General features: G+C 47.9%; 1 protein-coding gene across 6 annotated transcripts in view; it reads left to right on the forward strand.

Moving 5' to 3' along the window:
- Nucleotides 1–6,631: 6,631 nt before the first annotated feature.
- MTMR3 (myotubularin related protein 3) overlaps nucleotides 6,632–27,343 on the forward strand; it is a 74,750-nt gene continuing 54,038 nt past the window's right edge. For 3 of the 6 annotated variants that reach the window (XM_062627814.1, XM_062627818.1, XM_062627820.1), the window contains exon 1: nucleotides 6,633–6,790. The gene's annotated coding sequence lies outside the window, so the exon portion shown is untranslated. Of the gene's footprint in view, nucleotides 6,791–7,394; nucleotides 7,439–25,095; nucleotides 25,183–27,343 lie in introns of all 6 variants that reach the window. The other 3 variants (XM_062627816.1, XM_062627815.1, XM_062627819.1) reach the window with 3 other exon arrangements.

The raw sequence follows: 27,343 nt of genomic DNA on the forward strand, positions 1-27,343 counted from the left end.
AGGGACGTGGAGCTGTTGGAGTGAGTGCAGAGGAGGCCACGGAGCTGCTGCGAGGGCTGGAGCAGCTCTGCTCTGGAGCCAGGCTGAGAGAGCTGGGCTGGGTCAGCCTGGAGAAGAGAAGGCTCCTGAAGGGGAGACCTGAGAGCAGCTCCAGTGCCTAAAGGGGCTGCAGGAAAGCTGGAGAGGGGCTTGGGACAAGGGATGGAGGGACAGGCCAAGGGGAATGGCTTTAACCTGCCAGAGGGGAGACTGAGCTGAGCTCTGAGGCAGAAGCTCTTCCCTGTGAGGGTGCTGAGGCGCTGGCACAGGGTGCCCAGAGAAGCTGTGGCTGCCCCATCCCTGGCAGTGTTCAAGGCCAGGTTGGACACAGGGGCTTGGAGCAAGCTGCTCTAGTGGAAGGTGTCCCTGCCCATGGCAAGGGTTGGGACTGGATGAGCTTTAAGGTCCCCATCCAACTAAAGCCAGGCTGCGATTCTGTGATTCTATGAAGGTTTGATCCAGAGCCATCCAATTTTACCAGGCAAGCAGGCTTCAAATTGGATCCAAACTGGAGAACGTCTCTAGACAAAAGCTTTTGGAAAAAGAGCTTTTATTGAAAGGATCCTTCTTCAGGATGATTCATGGATGGGAGGAAGCTGCTCAGAGCAGATTATCAGATGTCATAAGTCAAAGCCAGGGAAGAATGCCCTGGTTCCGGCAGCACTGTCAGTGTTCTGACAGGCACATTCCAGTCATCTCCTCGACTCAGTCTGCAGGGCCGAGCTGGTGATAAGACACAAAAGCAGCCTTTTTCATTTCAAGCAGCACAAAAAGCACCAAGAGGAGGACTGAAACACTGGAATGACCCTGGGAACGTGCTGTCCTTGTTAGTCTCCAGTGAACAGAATGCTGTGGTATGGCATTGTGCTTCCTGAGCAGCACCAGTGCTTCCACAGTTCCTGCATTTCCTCAAGTTCCATCTAAAGTCCTAAATGGCAGCCTGGGGGTTGGATGTGCTTCACTTGTGTGCAGGCATGGAACAAAGCCAGCCATTCCCTTCCTCACAACACGCTCTCAGTGGTTACTGGGCCTGCACACAGACCAGGCACCCCTCACCACCTGGCCCCATGTCCCCTTCAGAAGGCTGGGACAGGGTTTGAAGCCATCAGCCCGCACAGGGCTGAGGGAGCAGGAAACCCTGAAGGACCAGCACTTGTAAACACATGACAAAAATAGAAAGAAAATGAAAGAGTTGTGACAAGAGCAGAAAAAAATGTCAATGTAATCTAAAAAAAGACACAACTGTAGCACTGAGCTGCAAGGTCCTGGAAATGGGCTGTTAGATTTCCTAAGCGGCTGAAATGCTGCCCAGTGATGATGCTGATTCGGTACAGCCAAAGATTTGCTGTTTCTCAACACAGCTCTACTTCTTCCTTTTTTACATTTTATCTTAATGTTAGGTATCTGAGCTTAAGAGGCACTGAAGGAAGATCTGAGCCTTCCCTAGCATGTTCTCGATAGTTGTAGAGGCTGAGGTATGATCATTAAACTACTGACCTGATGGATCCTACAGTAATTTATTAACTATTTTTTCCACATCCCATCATTCTCCAATGAAGCATATTCTTAGCATAAGTATATTCTCCCCTCCTAGCATAAAGTCTCATTGTAGGTTGGGTTTTATTTGGTCACTAATGAAGGGCACTGGGGATGGCCCAAGATACGTCTTTGTTCACCCTCTGCCATGGCATTGTGCTGCCCAGGGGCAGGAGTGCCCGTTCCCTCCTCTGGTGCCTGTGGTACACGTCCTCCTGGCCAGTAGAGCGAAGGAGTTTCTCAACTTCTGTGAGCTTTAATGGTGCAAGTTCCTGTGGGTGGGAACTCCCTCCTCTGTGCACCACACAGGCACGGCCCTGCGTGGGGAACCGCAGGATTTCTACAGTAAGAAATTATCACTTCAGATAGCAGAGATAACAAGGCCAAGGGCAAGGTCCTGCCCCTGGGTTTATTAGGGCAGTCCCAAGCACAGCTACAGGCTGGGTGAGACTGGGTGGAGCAGCCCTGAGGAGAAGGACTTGGGCTGCTGGTCAATGAGAAGCTCCCCATGACCCAGCTTCAGTGAGTGCTTGAGCCCAGAACCCCCCCATGTGCTGGGCTGCACCCACAGAGTGTGAGCTGGGTCTGACCCCAGAGCATTGGCTCTGGGTCAGGGAGGGGATTTTCCCCCTCTGCTGTGCTCTGTGGAGACCCCCCCCTGCAGCCCTGATCCAGCTCTGGGGCAACAGCACAAGAGGGAGGTGAAGCTGCTGAAGTGAGTCCAGAGGAGGCCATGGAGCTGCTGCAAGGGCTGGAGCAGCTCTGCTCTGGAGTCAGGCTGAGAGAACTGGGCTGGGTCAGCCTGGAGAAGAGAACCAGGAAGACCTTAGAACAGTCTGTGATTTTATGATGCCTGATTCCTTACATGCCCAAATCCTTCTATTTAGAATCATAGAATCATCTTGATGTACAGCTGTAGCCAAGACAGCTTTGTTGTGCCTCCCTTCAGCAAAGTGTCACCCACAGGCTGCACAGTTGTTGGAAGTGGAAAGAACGGAATCACATACCGGATGAATACAGATACAGTGGTGAGGGATGGGGCTGAGTGCAGTGTTCTGCTCAGGCCTTAGTGGGAAAAAAAGAGAGTAAAATGAGTAAAGCATTAAAGTGAGGTGGTAAAAGATGAAAAATCAAACAAAATGGAAGAGAAAGGATGGAGACAGCTACTTTTGGGTAGAAAACTGGCCAAGACAACGAGTTTGGAGTTCTGAGGAAGGAAACTGCCCTGCATTTCATGAGGTGACCATTCTTGAGAAACAGGATGGTGTGTAAACACATATCTGAGCTTACTATCAGGTTCATCAGAACAGAAACAGCCCACAAAGGCTGAGGTTGGCTGTTTGGCTCATGAGAGTGAAACATATAAAGGTTACTGGTTGGTAACAGGGGCAGGAAGGTACCTGAGAGGTGTTTGGGTTTTGCTGTTTCCAGCGGTGCCAGATGCAGATTGCTCAGGGATTGCAGCCCACCTACAGGGTGGGCACAAGGGCTGGCCTCTGGACTACAGGGACCTGAGGGACCAGGGTGGGATGATCCAAAACTGTCAGCCTCCACCACGACCACCAGCAGATTTTACATGTAACCTTACCGAATACAGCCAATAACTCAGATGACTGCAGCCCAAAGAATATCCTGCCACATCAGGAACCCCTTCTCTTTCTGTAAGAAGCCAACTAGTAGCCTGACAGCTGTGTCCCAAACAGCAGGAGAGGTTTGGGCAGGACTTGTGGGGTCTTTAGGGTCAGTTCTCAGCTGTTGGTGGAACCACAACAGGGTAAGGCAGCTCTGGGAAGGATGACCCAGAGCCTCAGGACTTGTGCTGCTGGAAGCTTGGGTGTTCTCATGTTTCAGTCCAGACTGACTCTTCATGGCCATCGGATACTTGTTTTCTCTTACATTAACATCACCCTTGCTCTTAAGGGAGATGTGTTTACTGCTGTGTTTACTCCCTGAAGTTTCATAGAGAATAACTGTATCCTTCCTCAGCATTCAGGTTTTTGGTTTTGTTGTTTTTTTTTTTTGTTAAACAAATCATTTCAAGATCCTTACATATTAAAAAATCAGGATTACCCTGTAATTATTCTGCAGTCATATTTGAAGTTGGTCTCCCTTGATTAAAAGTGAGCAGAGCTGCATACAGAATTCCAGAGAAGGTTACAGCAGAGCTCTGTAGAGTGGTATTAAAGTTTTCCCCTTCTGGAAATATGTCAGTTGATAAGTGCTTTTCATCAGGGCTGCTTCATGTTGGCAGTTCGCAGGCATCTTGAGATCAACAAATACACCCAGACTTTTCTCTTCTTTTGTCCTTTCCAACTGATGAGCTCCCAGCTTGCTGCAGAGATTCTTCCTAGTAATTCCCAAGTGTATGACCTTGGACTTTCACTATTAAGTTTCATCCCATTTCCAAATGTGCCAGCTCTCAATATTATCCAACTCTTCCAGCAACATGGATATTCTCCCTGCACTGCCACTGCCTCCCAACTTTGTGTCATCAGCAAACACCACCAGCTCACTCCTCCCTTTTGTTCCAAGGCCTGTCTGAACAATCCTGTGCAGGATCAGGAGAGCGTGGCCTGCTGGTCACTGTGGCCAGCACCGAGAGCTGCAGCTCATGGAGGGCCTCATAGCCCGGGCACCTTCTGCTCTCTCTTCCCTTTGCAGTCCGCAGGTGGTGACTGTTTGAGGTGCTCTCCATTAATTTACTGGATCCAGTCTTGAACCTGCTGACTCCAAGTCATTTCTTAAGGAGCTCAGCTCCACCCTCACTGTCTGCCTTTCCACCCAAACCGTGGCCATCTGCCTGCAGCCAGCTTCTCACCTACCCAACAGCTCCCCAGAAGAACCATACATTTGCCATGTGGCATTTGTTTTAGTATCTTACTAAATCCAGTTAGATTAAACCTATTATCTATCCATTGTCTAGAAAACAATTATCAAAGGTAAAATCTTAGCTAAATTCAGTCTATCTTTAGTAAAGCTGTTACATATTTACCTTATTTTCCATTTACTTGTCTGTCCCAAACTACTTTTTCCTTTATGTTTTTTTTTTCTAAGCTTTTAATGTTCTGGAGGTCTGACTAACAGGTCCCTAAATGACTGGCTTGCTTCTCCTCCTGCTGCTTAAAACCAGTGAGTGCTTCAGGTGCTCCTCAGTAATTCATTCCCAACTCACAAATTAAAAACTTTGTCCTGGATGAGTGAGGATACGTTCCAGGTCTGTGGGCCTGGGAACACCTTGTTCCCTGAGCTGCATGTCAGGTTCTCCCCTTGGATACAGTAATTTTCATTTCCATAAAATAATTCTCACCAGCTATCATTCTCTGCCCCGACCAACATGGAAAATAGAGGGAAAAGTCATTTAACACAGGGCCATATCTAAAAAAGACTGTAACAGAAGAAATGGAGAGACTCAGAACCCAAGACATGGAAAGCCTCCATGTGGTGTGTTTAACTGTATTGTAAAACCAGCGCCAAGAAGACAAGGGGTGTCCCTGAAATGAGAGCTGGAAGTGCCTGGCTTTTCCAGTCACAGTGATGGCACTCCAGCTAGTTCCCCCTCTTTAAAGAGCAGAAAGAGCAACCAGCAGGTTCCGGGTGTCCAGGAGTCAGCTCCCTGAAGTAGGTCACATTTGATCTCCGTCCAGACCCACTGCAAAAGGCAACCATTTAGCAGCGACCTTTCAAAATTCATACTCTCTTCCTAACGCTGTCAACACACATCCTTGTCAGGTACAGCTATACCGCCTGCTTTTGGTTGTAAACGGGCCAGGAATCCTGTTTTCCCCTTCAGTTACCTGTATTTCGTCCAAAGTTCCTCTGAAGGTACATATTGACATTCAGATCACATTTGCATTCCCATGATGGCTTGTTGTTGGAAAAAATCCCATTATAGGGACTGGTTAACTTCCTTTCAAGTGTTTACTGTCCCTGACCAAGGATAGAAACTAGAAAACAACTCACTGCCCAGCTTATATCTGAGTTTAAAGACACGGGATCCTGTGTTTTGTATTGTTCTCTCTGAACGTTAATGCTACTTCTAGCTTAAACATGACTTAATGACAGACTGAAGTCCATCTGTTACAATGACTAGCCTTGGACTCAGAGGAGGAGTCCTGTGGATAATTTAGGAGTGCATTTTATAGTTCCTTGCAAGCAAACATTTCATTTCAGATCGAGACGAACGCGAGGAGCAGGTGGAAATACCTCTCAAAAGCACGACCTGACCTACATACAGCGCTGTGAAATGGAGATGTGTACAAAGCACTCATGACCCATCACAGTCGCAACAAAACCCACCTGCAAACCTTGCTGCTGGAAAGGAACTCCTTTGCACCAGCTTCGGTTTGGGAGCTGCGATGCTTCCTGCCAACCGTACCCCGCTGCCATTTGCTCTTCAGCTTTCCTGTGCCTGTCTGTTCCTTAAGGGTCATATCCCTTCTCTTTATCACCTGGCTCTCCGTGTCCATGTGGGTTTTGGCTCGTGTGCCTCCTGTTGGCTCCCTGCTCCCCATTACCTCATGCTCCAGGAGCTGCGGGCTGCGCAGTGTCTGCCGATGGCACGGGGCCACCCATGTTCTTAGAGCTGCGCTGAATGTCACAAAGGCGAAGCGGGCCACAAGACCTCGTGCACAAAGTGGCTTTTACCGACGGACAGGGTGTTTCTGTGCGGGCTGAGACCCGAGGAGCACCCCGGGGGCAGTACTCCCCTCAGCACCCACTTCCAGCCCGCCTCCGTTGCCTGCCTCACAGCTCGGCCGAGGCGCCCGCAAACCTCCTCCGGCACCGTCCGTACCGGGACCAGCGCTGACGGGGTGGAACCACCCCGCAGGGCTGTAAAGAGGAAGGGGGGAGCCCGCTTTACCTGCTGCGGGGCTCCGGAGAGGGGGGGGACGGGGGACCGGGGTGCGAGCGGCGCTGCCGCCATGGGCTCCCCTCAGCGCTGAGGGGACGGGGACGGGGGGGGGGGGCCGCGCCGGCTCCCCCAGGCGGTGGCTGCGCCGCGGGAGGCGGGAACGGGGCGCGCCCGGCCCCGCCCCTCGGAGGAGGAGGAGGAGGAGGAGGCCGCGCGCCTGTCCCCGCGTCCCGTGCGGCCGCCATGTTGTTGTGGCTGTGAGCGGCGGCGCAGGCGGCCCAGGAGCGCAGCGACCCCGGCCCAGGCAGGAGGCCGCGCCCCGGGACGGGGCTGTGGGGGCTCCGCGCCATGCCCTGCCCCGCGGTAAGGAGCTGCCGGGGGTGTCCGGCCGTGCTGCGCTGTGTTGTCGGGCCGCGGGTGGGCCGGCCTGCCGGGCCCGGGCCTGGAGGAGGGCGGCCGGGCTGTCAGCGGCGGGGCCGCGGCCCGGCACGCCCCCTCGGGGTGAGGGGCGCCGGCGGGGCCTGGGTTGCTGCGCTCCGCTCCGCTGTGCTGTGCTGTGTGTGCCGGGCTCGGGCTGAGGCGCTCGTCAGGCTCCGCGGCCGGGGGTGACGGCGGCGGCCTCCTCCTCGGGCAGGCAGCGCTGCCGTCCCGGGCGGCGGCGGTGGCAGCGCGTTCGTCCGCCGCGGGGCTCGGGCTGCGCGGCCGGGGGAGGTGGGCTCCGGCCTGCGGGCCTCGCTGCCCGGCCCGCGGCGTGCGGCTCAGCTGGGGGATCGCCTCATGGCGTTGGCAGCCGTGGTCCCCGTGCTTGGCTTCTCGTGCTGCTTTGGTCGGGGTATCGGCTGTGTTCAACTGCCCTTGTGCGCGGGGCCAAAATTCCCGTTCCCTTTATAAGCGGGGTTTGTTAAGGCTTTTTATTTGCGTAGTTTTGGCCTTTAATTGTGCCTCTTCCCCATGTTCCTCTTAACAGTCCCGTTCTTTTGGTGGGATCTGAGCAGATGTTGCCCTTCTCTGGTGAGTAGTGTTTTGCCCCCTCCGTGCTCCATTCCCCCCAACGTGGTGTTCAGCTTGTAGCATTGAAGCTGTTCCCTTTTCTGTTCATCATTTTAGGGATTGTTGCTTTATCACCAGATGAGACCTCATATTCTTTCACATCTCCCTGCACAGGAAGCTGTTTTCTTTCCTTTTCGCACACCCTTCCCTCACTGGGGGGAAGGCTGAGTAGGAGCTTGTAACTCCTGCAGGCTTCACCCCTGACAAGCAGTCTCCTGTGTGCTTTGCCTGTTTGTTTTGTCGTGTGATGAGCCCGTGTAACCATGTGCAGCGAGGCTTTCTCTTAGAAGACAAGAGCTTGTGTAGTGAATCATGTCAGGTGGTGCTGAGCAGGAAGGTGCAGCTTGGCTTTATGGTGAATATAAAGGCATGTGTAAATGCCTAGGTGAGCCCACTGGAAAGGGATGGTAGTGGGACTGAAAGAGCTATGGCAGGTTTCTTGTAATACCTGTCATGCTCTAAGCTTTTAGCTAAAAAGCTGAGGTGCCTTTTGTGTGCTGTTGTATAAAACATGTGCCATAGTGTTAGAAAATTAACTTTTTGTTGGAGGTGAAGGAGTTTTCCTGAAGCGGTGCTTGTCGATAATGCCAGGGGAGGAGGCTGCCATCTGATAGTGGCATTGCTTCAGCTGTTACTGATCACAGTGGCTTTGGAAGACAGTAAAAGTTCTTTCTGTCATGGCACAGGAAATAGTGTGAAGTGTAAGTGTTGAAACTTTCTGCAGATAAGCAAAGGCGGGGCGTGGGGCTCTGAAGTGCTTCAGTGACAAGTGTTCCCATTGCCTGCTTCTGCAGTCTGGGGAGGGGCAACTGTGTGGGAATCGTGTTGAGCAGTGGTGGCTTTTGATTGCACTAAAAGGTGCTCCTGTCCCACTTCACATTACAGAAGTGGTAGATCGAGGCTCAAGCCTGGTTCTCTTGCTGACAGTATTGTAGGTCCCCATCTAGGGTGCTGTTAGTATCCATGACATAACCTGTCTGCACTGGCAGTTATTAAAATGCCGATGTTAGCCTGCTTAAGTGATGCAAACCACAAGTGGTACCAAGTAGGTGGAATAGTTCAGCTTGAGAAGCTCTTTTTTATTTCTCTTTTTCCCCATAAAAGTGGCCATCCCCAGCTGGAGGAGGTACAAGTGCAGCATGGCCATGCTTCTGAAGACAGGCGATACTGTATTGTATCTCAGCTCTCATTCCACCTACGTGCAACCCGCAATGGTGGAGAGTTGTTGTCAGCCTTCTGAGAGTAGGAGGAACGTGGCTATGCAGTGCTTTGCTGGCAATTAGCGTGGAAAAGGAGTAACTTAAGGAGAAAGGTGCTGTGAGGCTGCTGGAGTAACAGGTCTGCAAGGAGCAGGTAGCAAGGAAGAAGGAATTCTCTCTGGAGGAACAGGAGGAAAGGGGAAGCATCCAGCATAAAGTTGGAGCTCTTTTCACCTGCACAGGTCAAAAGGATGAGATGGTCATTTCTGCTCTGGTAGCTTCCTCCTGGGATGTGGAGCTGGATATAATGAGAGGGGACTCTTCTGCTTGATGTCGGTGTTGTCTTCCAGAGCATGTGACTCCAAATAGTGTGTTAGTGCTTATCAGATATCATAAACAGAATGGAAAGTCCAGATACTTAAATATGCACTTGTTTCATACATAGTTGCTTTCATTGGCTGACTCAAACTAATAGATGTTATATTTTTTTCAAGATAAGCTTTTAAATATACATTTTCCAAGCCACAGTGTGTGCAGCTGTTCTTCATGTGTCTCTCTCTTGACTAGCTGGTGATGTAAAAGATCTGCCTGTTAGATCCCGTATGGGTTTTAACTCGTGATGTGTAGTTCCACCCTTCTTCTAGATATTGGTGTCATAACTTTCCAGTGCTGTCGGGAGGGCTTTAGGAATATGTCTAGCATTCAGTCCTTGCTGTAATTCTTGTGAATTAACTGCATTGTTAAAAGATAACTATTTCTTTACCTTTGTGGTGCTTCAGATTTTTTTTGGGACTGAATGATTTGCATGAAAGACCTAAAAGAGAAGTTTGTCCTAATCTAGGAATTAGAAATACTGATGTTTTACTGAGGCTTCGTGGTACCTAGTAAAGAACTGAAGACCTCTGCTCCTTGTGCTTTACAACTTCTGCCTTGGATACACTAATCCTGAATGGTGCAGGGTTGCTGCATTCAGACTGGTGCATTGACTTGCACGTGTGTCAGCTTCCTGTGCCTGCTCCTTGTGGGCTGGGCAGCAGGCACAGACTACAGCATCCTCTGGTGTCAACTGATCTGGAATGTGGCTGATAACAGAAACAGCCAAGACTTTGTCCCCTTGCTTTGGGTTGAGCAGGTGAGGATGACAGACAGAACATACTGATACCACAGAAATTTAATTGCAAGCTAGAGCATGAGTAGCCCAGACCTGTTCTTCCCCTCGTCTGATGAGTAGGTTCTGCTAGTGTGTAAATGTGGTGAACACCGACTGGCTGTAGTGATTCTGGGAGGTAATGCTCTATCCCATGAGGAAGGCCTCAAATAAGTCCCTGCTGCTCTGAGGCGAAGGGAAGAACAGCCTTGGTTAGCAGGGAAGAAGAGGGCAGTATCCTGCTGAAACCAGTGGCATCTTTCATCCTCAGTTTGTTAGGAAGTGTCGGTTGTGTGGCTCCAAGCTGGAGGCTGGAGGTGCTCTGTTCTCCTCCAGTAAGTACCAATATGGCCTAGAAGTGAAGCGTGGAACTGCAGCACCACAGCATGCAAAGTGAGATGGGGAAGAAGAGCAGAGCAGGAGGCTCTCTGGAACGTTAGTTGAAATGGATAAGCTATTTCTGGGGTCACTGATGTCCCTTGAAAGCACTGTTTTTAAAGGCTTAACTTTAAAATACAGTTGCTGATTCCTAGCTTTGACTCATCTTCTAAAACACCTCTGACCTAAAGCTTAATGTAAAGTTTAGCAAGCAGCAGTTGGTTCCTCATGGGAGTGTGGTGGCAAGCTGAGCAAGAGCTGGAAGGATGCTCAGTAGATCTGATGGAGGGCAACTGGGTGCTTTGGAGGCATTGTTCCTCTTGAGGGTGTTAATGCTGAAAGTAGTGGCACCAAAATAACCTTGGCATGATCCAGTTTGAAGTTTTTCTGATCTGAGTGTATATATGTATAGGTGAGGCAGCTAATGCCTCTGTAAGAGTGATCATGTAGGTGGTAGAACCCTTCCAAACTCTGACAAGGGGAGGAAAAAAAACCCAACCTGTGAAAAAACCTGCCTGAGTGGTTCTTATTCTGCCTTGGATTTCAAAAGACTTGAAGCTGGATGGCCCTTTTTAGGTGACATTGCAACTAAACTTCTATAAGCTGCTGTATTCAAGTATTATCACTTCTGAACAAATTAATACTCTGAACAAGATTCTAGTGGAGCTTAATTTTAGAGCGAGTAGTCTGTTGTTTTTCCTCTTGACTGGGAATGAAGTGAAAGGCTCTGAAGCAGCATTGATAGGATAGCTTGGGGGCAGGCTGCTGTACAAGCTGTCAGTCATGCCAGGAATGAAATGTGTCCTCAGTAACTCATGCTGATCAATCTGAAGTAGTATTAAATCCCTCTTTTAGAGATATGGAATTAAAAATAGTGAATTGCAAACACTTGAAAGTGCAACTTTGTAGTTCAGTGTTAGCTGAAAGAGGACAGAACATCAAAGAAGCCAAGCCTTAGATGAGTACTATAGGTGAAAAGCAAAGCAAGCTGCCTTTTGTCTTGCTCAGCACATCTCACTGTCATTTTGGGTGTTCATTGTGATTGAGTGACATGATGAAAATGAAGCTGGGTGTGCTGGATGGCTTTCGTCTGAGATGCACATCTAGCTGATGCTTTCACTGACTTGATCAAACTCTTGATCTCCAGTATATGAATAATATGGTAGTGGTCAGCTCAAGGGTTTTAGCTAGTTATCTGGTGAAGTATTAGGTGTAGTGCTAGCTGGGAAGCCAGAGCTTTGCTTAGAAAATTACTGTCACCTGTGGAATTAGCTTGAAGCTGGAATGAAATCAGGAGCTTGGTGTTAGTCCCTGGCTCCTTAGGAGGAGCTGGGCTTTTGGGAGGACAGGCCAGCACCCCGTTGTGGTGTGTTCTCTGCAGTGAGAGCTGTAAGAGGGCATTTCAAATGTCTGAACCTTGTGAGTGCGGACGGCAAGGCAGGCTGCCACGGGCCTCTGACCTTCCAGAGCATGACCTGGAGACAGTGAAGAGCCATGCAGGAGAGACTTGTGTTCTGACACTTGAGCTTTGATACTGATATTGAACTGTCTGCTTCCTCTCTGTTGTGTATGTTGAGCTTGAGCTGTATGTTCTGTTCTCCCCTCCATGTGCTTTTAGTCCAGTTGCTGCTGTATTTTCTGCAGTGACACTTCCCATCCAAAAGTTGGATGGGGCTTCTCCACAGGCTCCTCTATTGTGGTGGCTAGTGCATGCTGCTGGGGAGAAAAAGTGGAAGCTTTCAGTGTGAGGAGAGCTTAGAAAGTGATTTTGCTTCATGGGCAAGCACCTGAATGTCAGAGCTCTCATAGCACTGCCTTTTTTTATCTTCTGGCAAAGCTTTAAAACACGAAGCTGTGATTGCATTTTCACTTGGTTACAGGAAGAATCAATCCAAATGTGCTTTTCTGCCTGCAGGATTAGGTGCCTGGGCTGCTCAGCGTTCCTGTTAGACTCTGTGAGATGGAAGCAGGATTTAGGTGCTTGCTTTCTTCAGCTGGGGCAGTTCTGCAGGGTATCTTGAGCTGCTTTGTCTTGGATTAATAATTTCAGACCTAAAGTTATTCTTTACTGTGATTATCTGTAGGAGATGTGCAGGATCTACCCTCTCAGGTCCTTACTGGGAAGAGTATTGGGAAAGATTTGTTTCAGTGTGATCTCAGCTTCCTACTTTTCAAGGAAACAACATTGTCCAAGTAACTTATACTGGTGTGTGCTTCTCTCACGCTGTAAGTGCACTGTTCCCGTGACTTGCACCAAAGGCTCTCTTGTCTGTGGTCTTTCTTACCCTGTTTTAAAAGTGTGGAAAGATTTCCCATCAGGAAAACCAAGCGAAAAGCTCTGCATCATGCTTTAACTGAGATTTCTGAAACACAATAGCTTGAACTAGAGATCCCTGGCTTGGGTGCCTGGCTGTATGGGAGGGCTCTTGTGGACACGAGGCCAGTAGTCTCTTTTTAGGTATTTTGATTGTTCTGGTGCTTTACAAGGTTCAGTTCCTAGAACATACAGTGAGTATGAAGAGAAGTAACGCACTTCAAATTGAGTTTGTGGAGGGAGGAAGACTGCTGCATTGCTATGATTATTTGTAGTTTTTCTTTCCAATACCAGAGGTTTATGTGCTGGTATAGACATTATTTATAAAAACGCTGTTAGGACAGTTTTCTGTTGCCCTTTTGTGGGCCTCATTTGCTTCTCCAGCTCTGGGCCTGGAAACTAGGGCTATAATCAAAGCATTAATTCTGTAGCATTACCTGGAAGGCCAAGGCTTCAGGAAGAAATAAAAATAGTTTCACTTTCCCTGTGCCTTTAAAGAAGGGTTTTGACTCCTGGATCGCTGGGGAATGGGCAGGATTTTGACAGAATGAGGCTGTTTTCTCTAGCGCTGCTTTCTCACTCCTGGAAGTGCCTGGAGGAGCTGCTTCCAGGCACCTGTGTGAGGAGAGGACAGGAATGCCTCTCTGTGCTGGAAGGCATAGGCTGAGAGCCAGTCTGCAGACAAGAAGTTGGCTTGCTGACTGCTCCTGGAGAGTGGAGCAGAGGCAGGAGCTGCCCACAGGTATTTGCTGTCTCCTCAGCTCACCCCTGTGAGTAGCCCCTTGGGGGTGATGGGCATCAGAAGCCTTGCAAGGCCTGCGAGTGTGACTCCTTGGGTTCTCAGTGCTTTGGCTGTTCTGCAGGTAGGGTTCGGATTTTTTTGAGGGGGTTTCTGTACAGCTGGTGGCAGGATTTCAGAAAATAGGTGGAAAATCAGATCTTTGGGTCTTTCGCTCATGCAGAGTTTAGCATTTCATAGGTCAAGGGCAGAATACTAGAACTTTGCTTTCAGTTTGCTTACTGGACGTGGTAGTTGGAAGTACTGAAGAGTTGGCTGAAACTGAAGGCTGAATTAAAGAACTGGTAACAAAATTAGCACCCAGAGGGATACAAACAATTCACTTGTATCTACTGCAGCACGGGAACTGCTCATGACCGTGGAGCCTTCATACTTTTAACATTCTGCAGTGCGTGTTACATGGGTAGCATAACTCTCTCTTCAGCGTGAAGCCTCAATTCTGTTGTACAGCAGAGGTTAGAATGGTCCAGTCTCCTAGCTGATGTAGTATTAAGCTCTGTCCTATCACTCTGCATGCTTTCAAAATGAGTTTCCAGCCGAAGTTGCTCAGGGAAGTGGTTGTGGCTGAGTCTGGAGTTGGTGGAAAGGGTTTCCCTGGAATTTCCTACCTGGTACTTAGAAGGTGACCAGCAGCCTGACTCCGTGTTTTCTCTGCAGGTAGATCAGGAAAGGGAGCAAGGTGGTTGCTGTGGTGGCTGATTTGATCTCTTGTAGCTTTAATTGACCTAAATGTGTACCTGGGAAAGCTTTACTTACTGCATTGCTATCTGTAAGCTTGTAATTGCTATCATTGAAATTTAAACCGGAGATAAATGAGATGCTGTGAAGTTCTGTTGGTAATTATAGTGTTTGTTGCATCCTTGAGAGGGTGTTTGAGACCTTTTCAGACCTCCTGGATCTGTTGCAGCTGAGCTCTGTGCAGTTTTACTTGCCTCCAGCCTTCAGTGCCTTCTCTGACTCTCAACTGCTGTTCTCAAAGCTGACCTTTGCTGTTCTGTAGGTTTGCTATAAGTTCAGGCTTTTCAGATACTTGTCTGTGTCCTGACAAAGAACAGATGAGCCCGAAGGAGAGGTTGCGAGAGGAAAACTTACCTGCCATGCTGCAGAGCAGCTTTACTTGAGAATGGATGTGAGGGCATTGCTCTATCCATTCTGTAGTCAGTTTGCTATGGGCTAGAGTAGAAACACCTCTCAGTGATGTGAGCTGATAGCTTTGGTTTTATTGTTCTATTTGCGTTTTCCTTATTTTTTCACTTCCAAGAACAAATCTGTTAGTGTAGTGTGGGCATGTTGATCCAAGAAACCTGACTAGACTGTAAGCAGGTTGCGTTTCCAGGTTAGTTTGATTGTTTTCCTGAATGCAGGTGAAGTGTGTATAATGTAAACTTGGAAGTCTCTGGCCTCTGCCTGCAGACCTTTTACTACTTTCCATCTGAGCACTGTGTGTTTCTAACAGTGAATAAGCTTTTCATCAAGTGAATGACTAATCCTTATCAAACAAGTGTTCATCTTTACAATTAAGCATTCCTGTTCTTTAATTACATGGTGATGGGTGGACACACTGGTCATGGGTGCATTTGAGACTTCAGATTCTTCATTTTCTCCCGCTCTGGTAGCAGGAATTTGCTGTGAACGGGGCATTATATTCTGGTTGGATACCCATTATAATTAAATCATTATCTTTGTCTATGCTCAGTGAACCTTTCTTTGAGTAACTTCCAAAAGAATGCACCTTTTTTCTCTTTGGGAAAATCTGAACTCTGAGGAAAAAGGAGGAAGATGGAACAAGGTGAATATTTTGAGGTCTGCTGGGCTTTCCTTGTAGGTTTGGCTGATGGATTATGGTCAAGGCATAGTTGTTTCCTAATGCAGAACACAATAGCTTGCTTGTTTTCTTTTGCTCTGGACTTGAATCTCTTAATCCCTCCAGACTCAAGCATGAGTATCACATGGTTTGAGGTGTTTGGTTAGTGTATTTCACTGCTGCAGAGCATCCCTGTACATAACAGATGAGTAAACTCAGACTGCAGATAGAAGGCACATGGAAATTTTCAGTTCTGGAGAATCCAGTTGAAGTGTTTAGTATTTTGTTGCTGGGTTGTGTTCTGGCAAAACCAGGGGGAAGCAGAGTTAAACTGCTGAGTAAGGAGACCAGATCTCTGCTCTGGAGCTCCTACCTGGGTCATGATAAAAATGACTGCAACTTCACTATACTGAGAGCGTGCCTGTATGTCCAGAACACCTCCACATGTTCAAACCACGTATTAGGGTATTGATGTGGAAACTTCCTTGGTGGTAGTACAGCTCATCCCAGGTCCTTCCTTCAGAATCTATAACTATATGGGACACCGGCCTTAAAAGTAATACTCATAAAACCTGGTTAAAGAATAATAAAGAATAGTAAATATTGATTAAAAGAGAATTCCAGAAAACAGAAATTTCTTGTATAGTACCTACATGCCTGGTCACTGGCATGTTGATTTCCCCCCCTTCAGTTCTGCAGGCTTTAGTAGCTGGAACCAAACTGGCTTTCACATGTCAAACTGGCATTTTAGCTTCTGAATGACAGGCTCAGCACTGATCTGTGAGAGGACTAGGCAAGCTGAGTATGTTGGGGGCTCTAAAACAGTGGGATTCCCTAAAATGCTGAAGTATGATGATGAACTGAGGGTGGTGAACACACTCTGCTGATCTGGAAGATGCTGATCTTGATTCTTGGTGCTGCTTTGTAGAATTTGGTCCATTAAACCCAGGAACACTCTTGCTTTGCTTGGCATAGCTTCAGTAACTGACTGTACCCACTGTTGAAGCCTCTGCTTCTTCCCAGGCTGTTTCACTCCCAACAGAAGAAATGCAGGAATAACTGGGGAGCTCTAGTCATGGTGGTCTATACTTAGCTCATTAGTCCAGGCAAATTATCTTTTGCTTCTCAAATGTTGACTGGTAAGCTGGCTTAGGAGCTCTCTAGCTTTCAATTGCTACAGCACTCGTGCCTCTGCAATACACAGCATAGACGCTTCTTCCTGTGAGCTCTGAAAGGCTTGATAACCTACCAGTAGAAGGGTCTAAAGGTGGGAATATTTTGCTAATTCCCTGAGAAAAGCAATGCCAATCCTGCTGTTGTAATCAACGTGGAGTCAGAAGCAGTCTTGCAACCTGCTTGATGCGCTGCTCACCTGCGAGGGTGGTGGTGGTTCATTGCTGGCCCTGCCCGCACTGGGGGGTGCGGTGCTCATGTGGAGCCCCGGGAACTGTGGACAGAAGGATTTAGCTTGGTTTACCCAGTGTAAGATTGGCATAACGAGGGCAGTAGGAGCTATTTCTTGCTTCCATTTGTTTGAAGCCTAGCTTTCTCCTGAGCTGTTTGTAGAAGGTACAAGTGGAGGTGCTCCTGTCCTTTTGAGGGTCACACCCACAGGCCTATTAGTTTTAATAGCATTGTTGCATCATTCCTTGACCGCCATCTCCTCATTCAGCACTGAGGGATGAGGACTTTTCCTCTTGCATAAGACAGCTTGAACTGTTCTGGTTGGGGAGGAAACAGCGTGGCAGCTCGCTGGAGAGTAAGCTGTGTGTGTGCTGTGCCCTGTAGCTCACTTTTCTACCCATGATTTCAATTTATGGTCCAGTATTCTGAGCTGCCCCAGCGCTATGTCCAGCTGCCTGAGACCTGGCCAGTGCTCACCCAGAGGTGGTGATTCTCTGGCCAGCCCTTGCTGAAGCAGTGCCTTTACTGCTCCTAGCATGCTTCTTGCTCCTGCACCCAGATTGATCAGCATTCAGATCAGACACCTAGGAGGGCTAGGCCTTGTGTACTTGAATGTGCTTCGAGTCCCAGAATAGCAATATGGTTAATCTGCCTCATCTCCTGTCAATTTCTAAGTATATAAACCGACTGCTATTGTGTTTTCTGATTCTTACAACAAAACTCAGGGTTTAGTTTCATCATAAACACTTGCTCCCATGTGTCAATGCCAGCAGACCAAGGAATGCACTAATAAAGAATTCTTCTAAAACCGTGCTGCAGGTTCAGTAACATTTGTCATGGGGCTAAAGCGACTTCACTTACCAAAGGTGAGGAGTGATAAAACATGCCTTGTCAAAAGGGTTTCGTCTGAAGTGACTTGTATCATGAAAAGGACATGGAGGGACTTAAGTTTTTGTGTGTGAATTACCATATTAGAAGCAGGCAGGTGACTGGGACCCGTTTAGTTAAGCTGCAGTTTAAAGAAAGGCCGAATGCCAAAAACAAGTCCAAACCCTAATTTATGTGCTTAAACTGCGCAGTTTTCATAGTGACTCTTGCCAAGACAACTGAAGAATTCCTAGGGCTGGTTTGAATTTGCAGGCAGGGTTTGGAGTGCGGCGGCTGCCTCTGCAGGTGCACAGAGCACTCGGGGCTCTTCAGGTGGTGTGGGTGGTGGGAAGACGCATGGGAATGTGGAGCTGGTGCTGTGGAGCCCATTGTGGTGCAGTTGCTGATGTAGCCAGTTGGGTTGTTTATTGCTTGTGAAAGGTCAGGTTTTGAACTTCCATGAATTGATGAACAGTAAATGTTAAACTGGGCTTGGAGCACCTGTTTTGGAGAATTTCAATCCTCTTGGTTGACTCTGGGAAACTTAGGAGAAAGAATGGGGTCCCTGTGAGGGGTTGGTGTTCATAAGGTCATCAAATCCCAGCCTGGTTTGGGTTGGAAGGGACCTTAAAGTGTCTCCAGCTCCAGCCCCTGCCACAGGCAGGGACACCTTCCACTAGAGCAGCTTGCTCCAAGCCCTGTCCAACCTGGTTGTGATGGATCCGTGGAGGTATTTGCAGCAAAGTAAAATGTGGAAGCTGAAGGAACACCCTGAGGGGCCAGTTCAGAGGATGAAGATCACTTGTGGTAAAACAACCTGGTGCCTCCATCGCATTTGCAAAAGAAAACTGAGTTGGCACCATATTTCATAGCAATTAGTCAGGTTTCACCATTGTGTTCTCCCCAAGGGATCGTGCTAAGGGGTGTTGAAAGACTTGACTTAGCAGAGCTCATACGTGTTGAAACAGATACGATGCTTGAGACCTGTCTGAAGGATGTGTTGTTGTTAGCTGACTTTGGAAGAGCAGCTTCCTTGTAACCCCTCAAATCATGACCTGGGTACTTGGGTTACTTTAATAACACTTGATCTGGAACTCAAGAGTTTAAACATCTGGTAGTTTATTGCAGGTGAGAATGTGGAAAAGGAAGCTGCAACTCTTCCCATGAAGCTGGGGATCCACAGCTCGTGCTGTGTGAGTGACAGCTCAGCCCCTCTGTGGAATTCAGAGCATCTTTGCCTGGTGCTGCTGTGTTCCTCCAGCATAGAGCTTTTTGTAACCTTTAAACTCTGTAAGAATAGAACAGGGATTTCTCCTGTTAAAACCTGCATTTGTTTAAAGAGTTGGCTCCAACTGAGTCACCTATGTCCTACATCTCTAGATCTCAGTTATTTAAATACCAAGGTGTGTGTCACCCTAAACTTACTGGGTGGGTAAGCTTTTCCTTGAACAGAAAGAAGTGAATGTGACCTGTAGCAAGCAGCCTTGCCTGTGTGCTTACACCTTCTTCATTCTGCAGTTTTGTTAATGTTGGGTGCTAAGCTTCCAGTTTAGGATTTAGGAGTTGTTCTACCTGTGAAATCTTGGTGATTCATCCAAATGCATCTGAGAAGAGTGTCCGACCTCAGCCTTGCCTTGGAAGGGATGTGATGTATGTATATCTGATGTCAGTTTTACAGCTTCTTTTTGGGGGAGGAGCGAGGAAAAGTCTTTATTAATGTCTCATCTAAACAGAATAGGCTGGGTGAATGCTGTAACATATACTGGGTATATAGAATATCTTGATGTAGTGCTGGGTGGTGAAGTAGCTTCAATGGAAGGGTCTGAAGGCTGCAGTTCTGAAGTAAGGAATCAGTCTAGTTAGGTTTGCTGTAGTTTCACACCTCACTGAGTTTTCAAAGGTAGAAGTGGCGGATTTTGTATAAACCAGTGGGAATGAATTCTGTCCTGTCTTAATATCTCAGGGGAGATGGATGTAAAGTTTTCACAGAATTTGCTGAGACTGAGCTGGTTTAATGGGACTTAAGATGAGTTAAGTGCATTGGAACTCCACTGTGGTTCTTTCTTTCCCAGTATTTGAACTGCCACAAGTGACAGTGTTTCTGGCAGACAGGTTTGAGGCAGAAATCTGCAACTTAACCTTTGCTTCAGTGTTGTGTCAGCACACTGCACATTCTGAGTTGAGCTTGCAGTCCGAGTGCTGTATTCAGCATGACTAGACTGATACTCTGAAAGGGAGTTTTCAATACAGTGCTTCTAGACAGGGTTGCTGCAGGTAAAGCATTTAACAAGAGCTTCTGCAAGCACTTCATTTTGTTTCTGTAGGTGAAATGGTCCTGATGCTAAAGCTGCTGTCTTACAACAGCCTTCAGTAGGTAGGATGCTGCTGGTGTGCTGCAGTCTGGGGTAGGTACAGTCAAGGGAGGGGATTCTCCTCCTCTGCTGTGCTCTGGGGAGTCCTCCCCCTGCAGTCCTGATCCAGCTCTGGGGCAACATCACAAGAGGGATACGGAGCTGTTGGAGTGAGTCCAGAGGAGGCCACGGAGATGCTGTGAGGGTCCTTTCTAACCCAGACCATCCTGTGATTCCATGATCTGTGGTTCATGCTGACTGGAGCTAAGAAATACTGTCTGCCTTACAGCACTGGGGTCTTGGGCTGAACGTCTGGTGCAGGAAGGCCTGAATGCTGAAAGCATGGCCTTTTCTGGTTTCCAATTGTCCCTCGACAATGCAGCTCCTGAAACTGTTCTGTCTCTCAGCCAGACTGAGTTTGAAAGCATCAGCCGCAGAACACACAGTTCTCCTAGGCTTTGCCTCTGCTGCTGCCTGGCACTGGTTGTGCCTGTGGTGCTACTCAAGCTGTACTCAGGAGTTACGTGGGAAGGGGATGCAGACACGTTCCTTTTGCTCAGAAGTCTTTTATTAATTGTTAACTGAACCAGTTGAATTGCTGGTTTTGTTTAGTATGTGTGGTTAAGATTTGATGTGTTAACTTGATAAATGCTCATGGGTTTTCCACAGGTAAAATGTGCTTAGTCCTTGTGGGTTATGGATTATGGTTATTGGATTGGTGGATGTTAAGGCAGCTGTCTATTTAATTCAGTAGTGAGAACTAATGCACTGAAACTTCGTGCTGGGAAGTTACTCAGTAACTGGTTAACAGCAGAAAATCCTGCTGGTGAGCTTGGGAAGGTGAAACGAAAAACGTACAAACCACAAATTATGTATTTCAGAGCCTGTTCCTGGAGGTAATAAAGCTTTCATTGATATCTGTGCTCAGGCAGATACTCCTCCTGGCTCTAGCAAGACTGAACATGTTGTTACTCGTGTTGGTTAACTCCTGTACCTCTCGCTCTTGTTTCTGAGTTTTCATTTCATCTTAACTGCAAACAAAATGATTCTCTGTCACTTGCCGTGATGCTGAAGAGACAGGATTGCTTCAGCCCTCCTTGGAGGGCAATGGAACACACATGTTGCCTGTCTGCTGGGCTCTGAGTTACTGCAGGGTATTGGCAGGTCTCTTCATGAGATCCTGTAGCAGGCCGAGGTAGAAGCCAGGCTGGTAGCACATTTAATCTGGTTTTGATTTGCCAAGAGCTCAAAGGTAGATACAAAAAGCACTTTGTCCTGGTTGCTCTCCGGAAGACCGACACTTGAAGCATTCTTTCTGTTGCCTATTCACTTCCTTTCTCAGCGTGCTGCTCTTGCTAAGTGAGGCTCATTGCTTTCCAGAAGTCACTTCCACTGGCCAAGTTCAAAGGCGTTCACATGTAGGTTAAACTTCTCACACCAACAATTTTGAATGAGGTGCTTGTTTGACCACTTCCAATTTCCATCCTGTCAGTGTAAGTCAGTGAAACTTCTCTGGCAACTGGTAGCTCTTCTGTGAAACCAAGTGTGCCAGGGCTGAATCTGACTGCTGCCTTCCATCACCTCCTTGAGGCTGAGTCTGCCTTCCTTATGTTGAATGAGAGAAGAGCAGGACTGAAGGTATTCTTAGATCAGTGCAGAAGAAGCTCTAGAGAGCCATGGTCTTTGGGGTTCTGGTGGACTCTCCAGACAATCGTTCCTGCTTATTTATGCTTTATTGCTGAGGGGATCAAAGTCTGACAGAACCCCTGGAAATACTGTGTCCATGTTCTGGGTTTTTTATACATTATGATAAACCTTTGTCATTGCTAATCTCAAGTGTGTAGATAAAGCCTGAGTCTTTACCTCGCTGGGTAATCTTCACGTGGGCACTCTGAAGCTCTGGTCATCAGGGGTTGAATTTTCTCATGCAGATTGGAGCTGTGTGGGAATTTCCCTGGCACTTGCAGGTGATCACAAAGTATGCAGTTTAAGCTGAGCTTGGTTTCCTGCTGTTATTTCATGCTTTTGGGGTTTCTGTTTGCATTTACCTCAGTTTAGCAATAATTAACTCAAAGCATTGCAGTGATTGAGTGGTTCTGCTGGGAGAACGAACCAAGAACCATAATGCAATAAGCATTATTGCAGCTTCCTGGTAATGAAATTCCAGTAGTGGGATACTTGATTTAATTTTTAAGCTCTGGAAAAATAGTGGTGGTGACAGAAGGACTTTATAACTGACTCTCACTTGGGCAGCTACTTAATGCTAGCAAAAAGCTTGGGGGATGCAGGAAGAATTGCAGTGGTTTTCCAGCTGTGGAGGAATGTGCTTTCCTATAGGGAATGTCTTGTGAGCTGCTTGTTTTTCACATCTGAACACCAAAGAATGTGGTGTGGAGCTATGTCTTTAATGACTGATGCTGCCACAGCCTGAATGACACTGTTTACATCCTTCTAGTGATGCTCTCTAGGTGTATTTAAGCTGGAAACTGCAGAGTTAAGGACACTTGGATGTTGCTGCCCTGTCCTCCTGCCAAACCATTCAGCTGAATCGAGCATTGTCTGTCTCCTGAAGTGGGTGTTCAACATAGGTAAGAACTGCACACTAAGGGATAGAATGGGGGCCTTTTGGAAAAGAGACCAGGTCAGACCCAAAATCTGGCTTTAGGTGAGAATAATCTTACTTCAGGCCTCTAGAGCAGTGTTTGGCCTGGCTGTAGCACTAAGGATGCTTCCAGTTAAGGTGAATCTCTTGGCTGTAGGTGGCTTTGGCGGTGTTCTTGGCATGAAGACTCATTTAACAAACACTGCTGTGGGGAAGGTACAGACACAGCCTCCAAAGACCCCACTAAAGAGCTCTGCAGAACTTTGCCTTGTGTAAGGCCAGCTCTGACTCAGAGTGTAAGCACGTGGTTAAATCTAGAGCAGTATCCCTGCGCAGAGCAGAGTTGTGGAGGCTCCAGCCTCACCAGTGAGGGAACCAGTTCTATCCCAGGTTGCACACCAACTCAAAACCTTGTTTCTTGTCTCACCGTGTACTATTGTACTTGCCTTTAGGCACTGGTTTGCAGCTCTATAGGAGGAAGCACAGCTGTATGCTCTGCTGAGCACCCAATGGCTAATGGGCACTGCCTGGCAGTGGCTGCCAGTGTGGAGGTGGCGGCCCAAAGGCAGTGCCTGTGTGCAGATGCTCTTCATGTGCAGGGAGGTATTGTTTACAGGCAACATTAGATGTTGATGCTGTTCCACACAATTTCAGAAGGTTCTTGTGTAATAGAAGCCAACTTTTGATAGTTTGTCTTACTGAATTTTCTATCAGTTTTACAGATAGTGCTGTGGGATTAGTATTGCATCTGAAATATGGCTATTTGGAGCAATTATTGAAGAACTCAAGGTAAATGTGTATAGAACAATGGAATCATAGAATTATAGAATGGTTTGGGTTGGAAGGGACCTTAAAGCTCCTCCAGTTCCAACTCCTGCCACGGGCAGGGACCCCTTCCACTAGAGCAGCTTGCTCCAAGCCCCTGTGTCCAACCTGGTCTTGAACACTGCCAGGGATGGGGCAGCCACAGCTTCTCTGGGCACCCTGTGCCAGCGCCTCAGCACCCTCACAGGGAAGAGCTTCTGCCTAAGAGCTCATCTCAGTCTCCCCTCTGGCAGGTTAAAGCCATTCCCCTTGGCCTGTCCCTCCAGGCCCTTGTCCCAAGCCCCTCTCCAGGTTTCCTGGAGCCCCTTTAGGCACTGGAGCTGCTCTCAGGTCTCCCCTTCAGAAGCCTTCTCTTGTCCAGGCTGCCCCAGCCCAGCTCTCTCAGCCTGGCTCCAGAGCAGAGCTGCTCCAGCCCTCACAGCAGCTTCATGGCCTCCTCTGGACTCACTCTAACAGGTCCCTAGTGGTTTAAGTAGTGGCCTTAGGGTACTTTATTGGCATTGTGGAAGCTGGCTATCGTATTAACAGAACCATTCTAAATATACTTCAGCATTGCATTCTTGAGGAATTGTGACGCCAGGACTTGAATATGAATGCATCTTACATATGAGAATGACAGAACAGCACATATTAACCTTGGAGGTAGTGTTTCTCCCAGCATGGCTTGGGGTATGGTACAATTAGCTTTTGCTTTTGATGTGTTATGCCAACTCAGTAATGTGTGGCTGTTCAAATGTCTGCTGCTTTCTTGTCTCTGAGCTTGCTCCTGGCTAATAGAAAGAAAGTGCAGGGGCACTTTCTGGACTGTCCTTAGAGTCAAACTGTCTGCAGAGCACTGCCTAGCACAGCTGTCCTGCTCTCAGTGAGGATGGACTTGCATGGCTATGGAATCAGTTAAATATCATCTCTCTAAACACGATCTTAAACTGCCTGGTCTCCTTGGCAGATCTAGAACTAGACAGTCTTGTAACCATACCAACCCTTCAGGCAATCTGAAGCTGGGTTTTATTGCAGGAAGATGCGTGGATGACCTGAAGGACTTTGGTAGGCTGAGGAAGTCTTTGTTGCGGTTGTCCTCCTTCCTGCCCATACCACCAGGAGATGGGTGTGTTTTTTGCAGGGGAATGAACATCTACGTGAAGTCATAAGCAGCAGGTTCTATTGTGAGAGGCATTAGTTGACAAGTTGAAGGGAGGTAGCCTTGAATGCCAGAAGACGGGACCGGTGATGACTGGTGGAGGATATATACCTTGCTTCAGACTTCTCTTCAAGTGCCTTGGTTGCTGATGGAATTTGACAGACAGGTTGTATCAGAGACTGGTGGTAGTTGTTGTGGGGTTGGGACTCTAAAGTGGAGGGTAAGGCAAGGGGAAAATTGCTGCATTAATTTCCATATCTGTACAAGGCCCATACATTAAACATACCCTGCTAAAAACCTCCCTCTCCTGCAAATGCCAGGCTTCAGTCCCTCACTCGTGCTGCTTTTATCCTTCCCAGTGCTGCTGTCAGAGCCGCTCTGCTCCATGCTCTGGCAGTCTTGCCCAAGCCCTTTGCTGTGAACACCACTGGTGCAGCACTTGATTGAGCAGTGGAAGCCTGAGCAAGTGTTGCTGGCCGGTTTTCAAGTCTGACATCATAGCCAAGAATTAGATGGCTCTCTTTCACCATGGGGCTAATGAAATAATTCCTCCTGTGTTATTCATTAACTCCCATTTCATTCAGTGGCTCCTGGGAGGATAACGAGTATGGCAGAGGTGAACTTGCATAAGTTTCTGCCATCCTTCTGTAAGATAAACAGGAGTTAAAGCTGTGGCAGGCCAAGTGGAAGCATGGCCGTGATGCCTCACTGAGGCAGGTAGCAGGTGGGGTATTACACACACTGCATTTAAAACTAACTTCATGGCTTTTTCTGTTGCCTGCTTCTAAAGCTGTTGGAGAAATAACTGATGCCTGAAGACAGACAAAGGTGTCCCCTAGTGTGGAGGCTGCATCTGGCTGGGTGGCTGTACAGAAAGGTGATGTGCAGCCCGGTGTTGCAGTGCTTCAGGGCGGTGTGGGACCCCAGCGGATGAATTGGACCACCCACAATAATAACAGCACATGGAGGGGAAAAGCATCTTGGTGAAGTTCAGCTGTTCCTGGTTGGTGTACAGATTCTGGTACAAGAGCTTGTGGAACCTTGCTGAGTTTTACCTTCCAGTTTTACCATCAGTGTAGCTTGAACATGTGTAAAATTTGAATAGCCCTTAAATGTTGGTGTCATGCATTCATCCCCCTCATGTCTGCAGTGCTTTCAGCTTACACTGCAATATGCTGCTCTGCAAGAAAACGTCAAAGGGGCAAAGATCACCTAATTTGAGAAGGGAATTTCACTGGCGTTATGTGCAAAATGATGAAACTGGAAAGCTCTGCCCCTGGCTTTCTCATAGATAACAGAATCCCCAAATGGGTTGGGTTGGAAGGGACTATAAAGCTCATGCAGTTCCAACCCCCTCTTGGACAGGGACACCTTTCTCTAGAAGCTCTTGTTCAAAGCCCCTCTCTGGCTCTCTAGTTTGCCCAACCATTTACTGTAGCCCTGACTATGTTAAAGGAGGCTTTGGGGATGAGGTGTACTGAGTCCTTGTGTTGACCTGGGCTTCCCAATAAGTGTGGCAGATGTTCTTGACCAAGCTGCCTCACCAGATGTGAGCACTCTTCCCTTTGGAAGCCTTTCCAGGGAATTCATCTGCCTTACAAGAGAGGTTTATTGGTGCTGTGCAACTGAGCCAGTAGCTAATACAAATAAAGATGAAGGTGCTTGTGGGAGGAATGATGATTTTCCACTGCCTGACAAGCTGTCTGGTTGCTTTTGGCTGTTGCTGTGCGTGCACTGGCATCAGTAGTTCATCCCCACAGGTAATAACTGGGATCATTCTAAGCAGAGGCTGTAATAACTTTGGACCCCTGAAGAAATCCAGAACTTGCAGGTGGCCCAGTAAGGTCTGAAGTTCCCTGGTGTTTGGAGAAGCACTGACTTTATCTGGGAGGAATTTCTAGGTGGTGATGTGGTGAGGCAGGAGGCTGCTGTCCTGGGGAGCTAGAGGTGTCCCTGCCCTGCTGTGGATTGGGGAGCTGGCTAGGATGGTACTGGAAACTCATGCAGGTGTGTATAGCGTTACAGTTTTGGTGTTGAGGGCGCATCTTTAGGCCTGAGCACTCATCTCTGCAGCTCAGCCCCAGGCTGGTGGAGTTGTACTTCCCTAATGCTATAGAAATGGGGAGTATTTGAAGAACTACACTTTAGACATCTGTTCTGGGTACCAAAACTAGAAGATGCTTCTGATGCTTGAACTCTTACTATGCTTCATTTTCCAGCCTTTTAAAAACACATTACTACCACTTAGCCATATGGGACAGTGTGAAAGCTGTGGTAAGCACTGAGGTTTTTCTAAGGAGGTGCCTGAAATGAGCAGTGTAGAGAAGACTGACTTGGTTCAGAATTGTACACTGACTAGATGGTGTGATTAACATGAAGAGGATGCAGAGTTTTGGGGTCAGGGAGAGTTGTCCACCTAGTTCCCTGAGTGAAGGTGGGGTTTATGGGAGGGAGAGGATGGAGAAGGAAATGAGGGGTCATGCATATCCCAAGAGAAGCTGAACTAAAGCTTCACAGTGTTTGCACTTCCTCATGTGTAATCCTTCACTCAGTCCTTTCATATACAGAGACATGTTAAGATGCAATTACAAGTTGATTTCCATACATGTATGAGTAGAGCAAATATCTGCTGTGTCATTAATCCTCAGCTCCCAGGCTGTCAGCTTTGCCTCCCTTGTTTACTTTATTGTGCAACTACAAGTAAGATCCTCATCCAAAAACCCATCACCAAAGCATGCCTGGCCTGGGAAGTATCTTCCCTTACAGCAGCATTTACACACCCCTGCTCTGGCTTCCTGAGCTGTCCTGGGTGCAGTAGTAAAATACCAACGCAGGCCATTGTTTCTTGCCTCTTCTTGGCAGAGTTCTCCAGGACCCATGGTGATGCTAACTGGGAAAAGGAACATCTTCAGTTCACGTCAAGCTCTGAATGCAGAAGTTTGGCTGCTAGTGCTGTGTCGTGGATGTCACTGGTTATTCCTGAAGCTTCTGCCATCAGGGGAGGCTTTAGGAACGGTTCTGTCCCTGGAACAGAGCCA

The sequence above is a fragment of the Pezoporus occidentalis genome, unplaced genomic scaffold (assembly GCF_034315485.1).
Source record: "Pezoporus occidentalis ecotype Australia unplaced genomic scaffold, CSIRO_AGI_Poc_V1 ctg308, whole genome shotgun sequence".
NCBI lineage: Eukaryota > Metazoa > Chordata > Aves > Psittaciformes > Psittacidae > Pezoporus > Pezoporus occidentalis.